Genomic DNA, 8,802 nt, shown 5'->3' on the forward strand with positions numbered 1-8,802 from the left:
GATTTCATAGGTTATCAGCTTTATTTAGCATACAGCCTAATAATTTGGGAGGATAATGAAGCATAAATCAATTTACTACTATTTAATACGCACATATCTGGTTAGTGTGTTCTGCATTATATTGGCCTTAGAGGTTCACAACACCCAGTACTGGAAAAGCCGAAGTACTTGATACAGAAGTCTGGAGTTGAGAATACTGAGACAGTTGTATCTGTTTTATGAAAAGAAGTTATTCTACCAAAAGGAATTTAAAGTGGAAATTACTTAAGTTTAATATCTGGAATGAACCGCTTCATATTTCCATCAAAAGCCCCCTGATTTCCTCTGAATTATATGGTTTTGTAATTATGTGATGATTACTGTAAGCTTGTTTGTATGTAACCTTTATACACAAAATCCACTTTTTTTTTTTTTACCCGTCTTGTGTTGAGTGAGTTGTGTTTCACCAGTAAAGACAGTTTTGCCAGAAATCTCTTGGCACAGGACAGAAAAAGAGACTGGTCCTTGTTAATTTTTAATAGCCCTGTCAGCTGACTCTTGGATATATTGAATATAATGGTGAAGTTCCTGCCAAACTGCTGCAAAGAGGACATTACTGGTAAGCATGGCTTTCATTAAAATATGCTTTACATACAGTATCATGATGTTTTCATATTTAAATAGTCAATTTTGAGGACTTAAACCTAGAGTAAAATTCAGAATTAGTTAAGTTTAGAAGGTTTTAAAATGTGTGGACAAAATTATGCTGGTATGGAAGTGCAAAGCTGTTGAGAGGTAATGTGATATTGTGTGTCCTGTTCAAAAAGAAATTGTACCATTAACTACTGTCATTTTTATTCTTTTCATGGATAAAACAGTAGATAAAATGTTCCATCAAATGAAATATAGTGTCTTTTCATTCAGTTTTTTTTTACAGTCACAGTTGAAAGGTTTATTATTAAATACTACTCTGACCTACTGTGGTTCAGCCCAACTAAACTTCCTTTGTATGGACAGGCTTTGAAGATGTGTGGTTTCTTGGCTTGGCTTTCTTAGTTATGCACTCGCAGCACTGTTGCTGGCTGCAGCCTGGGCAGACCACCACCATTACAGCCATGAGGGAGAGATGAGCTGCCACAAGCTGACCTCCCAGTGCTGACTTTGCCTTTGCTCTCTACAAAAGGCTGAATGCCAAAGCTGATGCTGGAAAGAACATCTTCTACTCACCACCACTACTCTCCACCGCCCTGTCCATGCTGTCTACAGGGGCCCGTGGTGGAACCTACAGCCAGCTGTTCTCCAGCTTGGGTAACAGCATCTTCAACCAGACTCGGGTCAACGAAGCGTGCAAGCATCTTTTCCGCATGCTTGGCCACAGCCATGAGAATCAGCGGCTGGATGTTGGCAACGGCGTGGCTCTGCGCTCTGGCTTCAATCCTCTTGAGAAGCTCCTTAAGGATGTCAAACAGTACTCTGGAGAGATCATCAATGTTGACTTTACCAAACCTCCTAAGGCTGCAGCTGAGATCAACAGATACATTGCTAAAAAAAACCAAGCACAACATCAAAGATGTGGCGAATGACCTGGAGGCTGATATGGCCATGGTACTGATCAACTATGTCTACTTTAGAGGTAAGAAGTTTAAATCCATGTGTGGTTTCATGGCAGGCAAAGGCACAAATTCCCCACATGTAACATAAACCAGATTCAGTTATGTGTAAACACTTCTCCACTCTTTCATACAGGACAATGGGAGATCCCCTTCAACCTTGCCTGGACACACAAGGCAGACTTCCATGTGGACAAGACCGCCAAACTTAAGGTGGACATGATGAAGAGGACAGTTTACCACAACACCTACTGGGATGCTGAATCGTCATGCTGGGCTACAAGGGCAGTACCTCCATGATGATTGCCCTGCCTGATGAAGGCAAGATGAGGGAAGTGAAGGGCCACATCAGCAAGGACGACATTAGCTGTCAAGACTCCTTCTCCATGAGGTAAGAGAGGAATCAGATTTAATTTTTGAATCCTCATACCTGGTTGAAGATAAAGTGACACACTTCATAGATAGATACAGTAATCCTTTGAAAGGAATTTCTTGGTGTATGTTTGAATTCTAAGAAACAGCACAATAGATTGACTTGACTAGATAAGATGTGCATTTACTTACAATCACAAGTAATGTGTTAATGATTAGCACAGTTTATCTTGACTTGACAAGCTGCAATTTAACTCTGTATTCAAATGATTGTGACAATAGTGATGTTCTGTGCTTCTCAGGTATGTGGATCTCTTCCTGCCAAAATCTCTGTTGAGGCCTCCCTGGATAACACACTGAGAGAAATGGGCAGTGCTGATTGCTCTGACATATCTGACGAGGTGGAGATTAAAGTCTCAAAGGTAAAGTCGGCAAACATTTCTTCTTAGGTTTGTTACGGGAGTTTATTTATATGCTTACTTCACCACATGAGCAGCAGTTCAGAGACAACTGCAGAATATGAACATGTTTACATAGAGCCCCAGAGGATGCTAAAAAAAAGACCCCTTAGTTTCAGCAGCTTTCCTAGACATGCACTGTGTTTCAGACTAGACTCTGACTGCCTCTTCCTCTTTCCTCCACAGGTGTCCCACAAGACTCTGCTGAGCATGGATGATGATGATGACCTTCGTGATTGTGCCCGACGGTATGCCTGAAATCATGTAACTCGACAGACCCTTCTTGGTCTTCATCCTAGACAAGTCCACCTGCAGCATCCTCTTCATGGGCCAGATCAACAACCCCAAAGCCATGTAAAGACACGTTCTAGGAAAATAAGAATTCATGTCATCATGAGGTTCCTATCATGATCAAAATCATTGAATCTTTACATCATTCTGATATTGTAGCTGGAAATGTGCTTCTACATGTGTATTTGTCTTTGCAGGGGAGTTTTTACTGGTTTCAGAATAGAAATGATTCACCAAATGTATCATTAAAGGATATCTTTTCAAGTAAATGAGAAGCTGTTGAGTGGTTTTGCATGGACACATTTGTGTTTTACTTTAAGATTATACAAGGGACGACCTTTCATATATTGTGCTTGATGGATCTCACCTTTCTCTATCTGTGTTACCTGAGGGATGTCAAACCTAGATTTGGTCTTAAATGATAAATTAGTCGTAACCTGTCTCTGAATATATTATAATTTTGATCCTAAATTCAACAATGTGGGTAAGTGGGGAGAAAACACTCGGCAGTATCCTCTAGTGAGTACCAGCAGCTTAACAGCAAACTTTTATTTGACTGATGATACAGCAGAGAGAGGATGTGTAACCTGATGGCCATCAGCCTGACACAACTCCTCGCCCTTTGACCTGTAAACACAGGAGTTGCTGCAGGAGTGTTTACACAATCAGTACATATACACTTTGTCTCCCCTCACGCACACACGCCCCCACACACGCTGACTTCTGTGAAGGACGTGCGTAAGAAATGTCTAAATCAGAAAGCTGAGTGGGCAGCTCTGTAGAGGTGTTGAAACACTTCCAATCTGTCCAGTGTGCTGAACATAAACAGGGACTGTTGAGGCCCGAGCACCACTGGACTCTATCAGAAGCTGCACTGCTTTGCATGGACATTTTATGAGCTGATTGTACTGTAGTGACCAATATGAAATTTTCAAGCACTATAATGGTATTTTTTTGTGTGCAAGTTTTAGCTTCGTAACTCAAATTATGTATCAAACTTGACATTTTTTTGAGTGAACATCCAGTCTGCCTAATTTTTGTCAGCTACATTATCATGCCGTAGCAATGCGGTCATGTAGAATAATTTGAAAAGTATGTACTGCATTACCTAATACCCAAAGTAATAATTAGATAACCTATACCACATGTTAACCTGTGATGGATAGCACAAGGTTTTTTTTTTTTTATTGCTAACTGGTTAGCATGCAGAAATCAATGGAGAGCAATAGCAACCTGGAATGGAAAAAACAGACATTCATCCAAAACATTCAAATATCTGGTTTGTGGTTTGTGGCTTTTGATTTATAGTAACTGGCTAATACATGCACATCTATTGGTAACAGTCCCTTAACGTGCGTGAAGTGGAAGGAAGAGATGTTTGACCAGACAGAAACAGAAACAACTCAGTGTACTGGAGAACATACTGTCCTCAAATACCCTTTCCTGTTTTCACTTATTCTCTCTGAAATCATGTTGCGTCTGGACTCACTGTGACCTCAAACCAGGCCCGTAGCCAGAACAAATTGAACGGGGTTGCATTCAGTTTTCACAGGCGGGTCGAACATGGTTGAAAAATGCAAAAATGCCAATAACAAGAGACCCCCCACCCCCCCTCATATTAAGTAAATGCTTAACAGCCTGTGCTTTAACACAAAAACACATTACAAACATTAATTACACACTCTTAACAGAAATAGGGTTCACTCGATGTCTGTGTCAGAGCGTAGCACATCACAGCGTAGCACAAACATTTTCTGATACAAACTTAATGAACAAAAACAAGAATGTTGCTGAAGCAAAAGCTGATTAATTTCACCAAAGTGCCACAACATAACATAACAAGCCTGAGTTTAAATGGGTTTATAATCTATCTGTTCTGAGCAGCGTAATCATTCTTGGCCTTATTCCACAGCTCAGTGAACTCGGCTTCACAGTGTAGTTTCTAAACGCACTCTGCATCACTCACCACCTGCAGTTTATGACTAAGTTTAGCTGCTCACAAAATATGCAAGATAATATAATATTTTAAACTACCCGAGTTCATCAAATAATGAAGCATAATTTGATAATTGCATATTCAAAACAGTAAGCTGTGTAAGCTGTGTAACTCTTTGTGGTCTGGGTGGAAATGAATAGTGGACATAGAACGAGGTTTTAATGGTGGAAGTGTATTCTCTGTCCTGATGACTTTCTCTTCTTCCATTCATTCAGGCATTTGCATGTGAGGTCTCTTTTGAAGGCCAGCTGCATCTTGTGCACGTGGTCAGTGAAGACATTCCTCATAACCGAGAGTGGATTTTCACGCATCGCATGAACTCGGATAACAGAATGCTGCATCTGCCTTCACACTGTATTCCAGCTATTTACTAAGTCTGCAGCTAAGTCTGGTACCACAATGATGCAAAAGAACAGCTCCTGTTCTGAAACAGATGGCCAGGGTACCACTGTAGACCTAGTTGATCAGGTCTCTCACTTCCAAGATCATCTGGACACTGAAGTTGGTCCACTGACAGTCACACCCGATCCTCTGTGAACCGATGACAGCAGCGGGGCTCCAGCCGCAGGGCTAACGTTAATGTTAGCTTGGCCTTCTGTGGTGATTTCGTCCCCTCCTCCTCCCACAACAACCTGTCGTTCTTCCGATTCCAAACTAGTCTCTTTATTTTTGTTGGTTGAATTTGCTTTAACATTAAGCCATTTTCATATACTGTATCCATTATCACCATACATACTATTTGCTAATGCTAGCTCCCAAAATTCTTTGAGTGGTGAGTTTAACCTTTAATCTTGCAGTTATGTACGAGATTTGATGGTTGACAATCTTCCTCTTAATATAGCCTGCTAAATCATAATGAAGTCATGCACCAAACCAGATTTTATCTGCATAATCTCAAATGTAGGCACAAATGTAAAACACAAATACTTGTTTCTTTTTATCAGAAAATTAATTTTGATGTGTCCCCCTCCCCTAGTAGGGGTGTGCCCGAATACAAATACATTATTCCGCAAAGCACAAATAGTGGGTTTTATACAAACATTTGTTTCATACAAATATTTTAAAAAATATTTGTTTTTGGGAAGAAAAAAAAAACCTGTCAAATACCAGTTCGCAGGTTGGTTACATCGTTATCTCAGTTTCTCTCCTCTGCTTCACTGTTACATCTATCAGGGGTAAATCCCAAGGGACTCTCCATAACCTGTTGTTCCCCTTCTCCTCAGCGCAGTCGTCTGTGATCTGGGAGACTCCTGTTCGAGACCTGGTGTTGGGACCTCCTTCGTAAGGTATTTTATTCATGAACACTTATTGTAACACTTGAATTTTCTAAAATTAAAAGCGTAATAAATACAAAAACAGGATTTTTAAGCCTCTTTCCACTTTTATTCGAATACAAATATATATACAAATAATTTTGCTGCCTCAACAAATACAGATACAAATACTGAGCTCTCTGCACATCCCTATCTCCTAGTGACAGACCAAACTGAAACACTGAACATAAAAACTGAAAAAACTGAACACAAAAATGCCCTTTCACTGCCCTAAAGCTATAAACTATTTTCATTGGACCCCGTGTCAAAGTGTATAAGAGCAAATTTTGCAGACAATGTGGAATACACATACAATTTTACATTTTTTAATCTTGGTCTTAGAGTATTAAAGCTCAAAGATAAAACCACAACTTTGGAGCTTATTTTTCTCTTTGATTGTTGAATAAACGTATCTTGAACATTACATTATTGTTTGCACTTGAGAGCAAAGGAACGAAGGAATAAGGACTGTGACACTTGTGGAAACTGATAAGATTCAAACTCCTATTGCTGTTCTGTATGCTTCTGTATGCTTTTTACCAAGTAGGTCTCATTTTCCATCTTATTTTACATAGGTGCTGATGTCAGTAGTTGGTAGGTTTGAGAAAAGACTGTGGTGTGTGTTTTTAACTCCCACAGCACCACTAAGGGAGGTTTCTTTCCGGGGCAGCTTTGGCTTGTGCCCGACACAGATAAGACCCACAGTGAGGTTAAACCCGTGGGAAGACATTCTGGGATAAAGTGAAAGAGGCTTATTTCGGTTAATCAAGACCGGTGGTGAGTCTGTGTCTGTTGAGGTTCTGTTTGCTTATGGCTTCAGAGACTCAGGCACCTGAAATACTTTCAGAGTTTTTGCTCATTAAGTCTCAAATTACCACCATTAAAGTACACATTCTATGTATTGTATTCTCACTTCATTTTATCTTATTTTTATTAGTGTTATCAAGTGGGTTTTATTTTCCATCTTATGTTACATGTTTTTTTTAGGCCTACATGCTTTTATGTTCTTTTCATGTCCTTTTCATGTGAATCACTTGATGCATTTAATTTCTTTTGTTGTAAAACAGTTTGACCTGCATTTTTTGCATGAAAGGTGCTATACAAATAAAGTTATTATCATTTTTATTATTTTTATTATTTTGGATCCAGATCCAAACACTTAAGCCTGTTATTGCAGGGTGTCCTATTGGCGCAAGATAAAGAAACCAGGTTTGTTGAGTATCACTGCAAACCATCATCTCTCCTGGTCTCACTACATTGATAACATTGTTAAGAAAATGAGGAGAGGCATAAACAGCAGATATTCAGTTTGTTGCAACCTGCAACCTCACCTCTAGATGCCACTAAATCCTGCACACTGCATCTTTAAAATGCACTAGGAACTAAGAAGGGTCAGTTATGTCTTCCAAAACCATAAACAAATTATTTGATACACATCAATACACAAATAATCCAAAACAGCTTTAAACTTCAAGTGAAATACAGTATATTGTAGTTAGTACAGTCTAATGTAAACATATCATTCTTTATAGCTTATGTACCACTTAAATCTTTTTTATAATCTGACTGTGTCATCAATTCCTTATTTTTGTTGCATTTTATAGTCCTCCTTTTATTTTATTCTCATTTATATTGTTAATGTCTCAGGGCTCAGGAGGTAGAGTGGGTCGTCTGGTAATTGGAAGGTTCCTGGTTCGATCCTCTGCTCCTCAAGAGAGCGAGTCAAAGTGTCCTTGAGCAAGACACTGAACCCTTAGCTGCTCCTGATGAGCAGGTTGGTGCCTTACATGGCAGCCTCCGACATCAGTGTATGAATGTGTGCGTGAATGGGTGAATGTGAGGCATATATTGTAAAGCACTTTGAGTGGTTGGTAGACTAGAAAATATATATATAATATTTAATATATAAAATATATATATAAATGCAGTCCATCTTCTCCCATGTGTATTTGCATTAGAGGTGTTTGTGTGTTCTGATTAGACTGAATCAACAGTGTCATTTACTAAATCAGTGGCTTTTAACAGTTAGGCTTCCCGTCACTGGTGACTTTGAGCGCTTTCTGTCAGCTCATCGATGATACACAGTGCGTAACTTCCACGTTAAAACTTCTTGTGCCACAAATAGGAGGCTGCTGAGCTGTTAACCTTATAAACAGTTCTTGTATAGGACTAGTTTTATACCAAACAAACTAGAAACAGACAGAATGTACTACTGAACAGAAGGCGGTAAGAATCAACGCTGAACACAAAGTGATTTATTATTTCCACCTCTAATTAAAACATGTTATATTCTCATGACAGCCCTAATTTTTCATTATGGATTAAATGAAAATATGAATGGCACATTTTCTTAGCTTGCTAATTCACATTGTAGTTTGAGGTGATGATTGCTTTAGCTGTTAGTTTGGTGGTTGCTGCTTGAATTGACCCCAGCTGTGTTTTCTGCTGTGAATATTGAGTTTCTTACTTGTATTGCTATGCACAATTTTATGGCAAGCTTGGATTTGCAGGTAGAAAGACGTCAGTAAAGAGCTGAAATCATGTGGAACAGCATCTTTATTGGTAGCAGTGGTATTGGCAGTAATGTCATCACTGCAACAGAGCCATCCATACCCTCACAATGGGGAGAATATTAGCACATGAGTGATGTTATGTGCACCAACTGTGCACACATTACTCACAGTCTAACCCCATTTACACCTAATAGCTAACTGTATAACAATAAATAGTGTGCAAACAGTGGAAACATAATAGAAAACAATGTGAAACACATTAACAGCAGA

At 39.2% G+C, this 8,802-nt stretch overlaps 1 pseudogene; it reads left to right on the forward strand.

Moving 5' to 3' along the window:
• The first annotated feature begins 742 nt into the window (after window positions 1–742).
• LOC137169892 (alpha-1-antitrypsin homolog) lies at window positions 743–2,979 on the forward strand (annotated as a pseudogene).
• Window positions 2,980–8,802: the final 5,823 nt, after the last annotated feature.

Source organism: Thunnus thynnus, chromosome 18, assembly GCF_963924715.1.
Source record: "Thunnus thynnus chromosome 18, fThuThy2.1, whole genome shotgun sequence".
Lineage (NCBI taxonomy): Eukaryota > Metazoa > Chordata > Actinopteri > Scombriformes > Scombridae > Thunnus > Thunnus thynnus.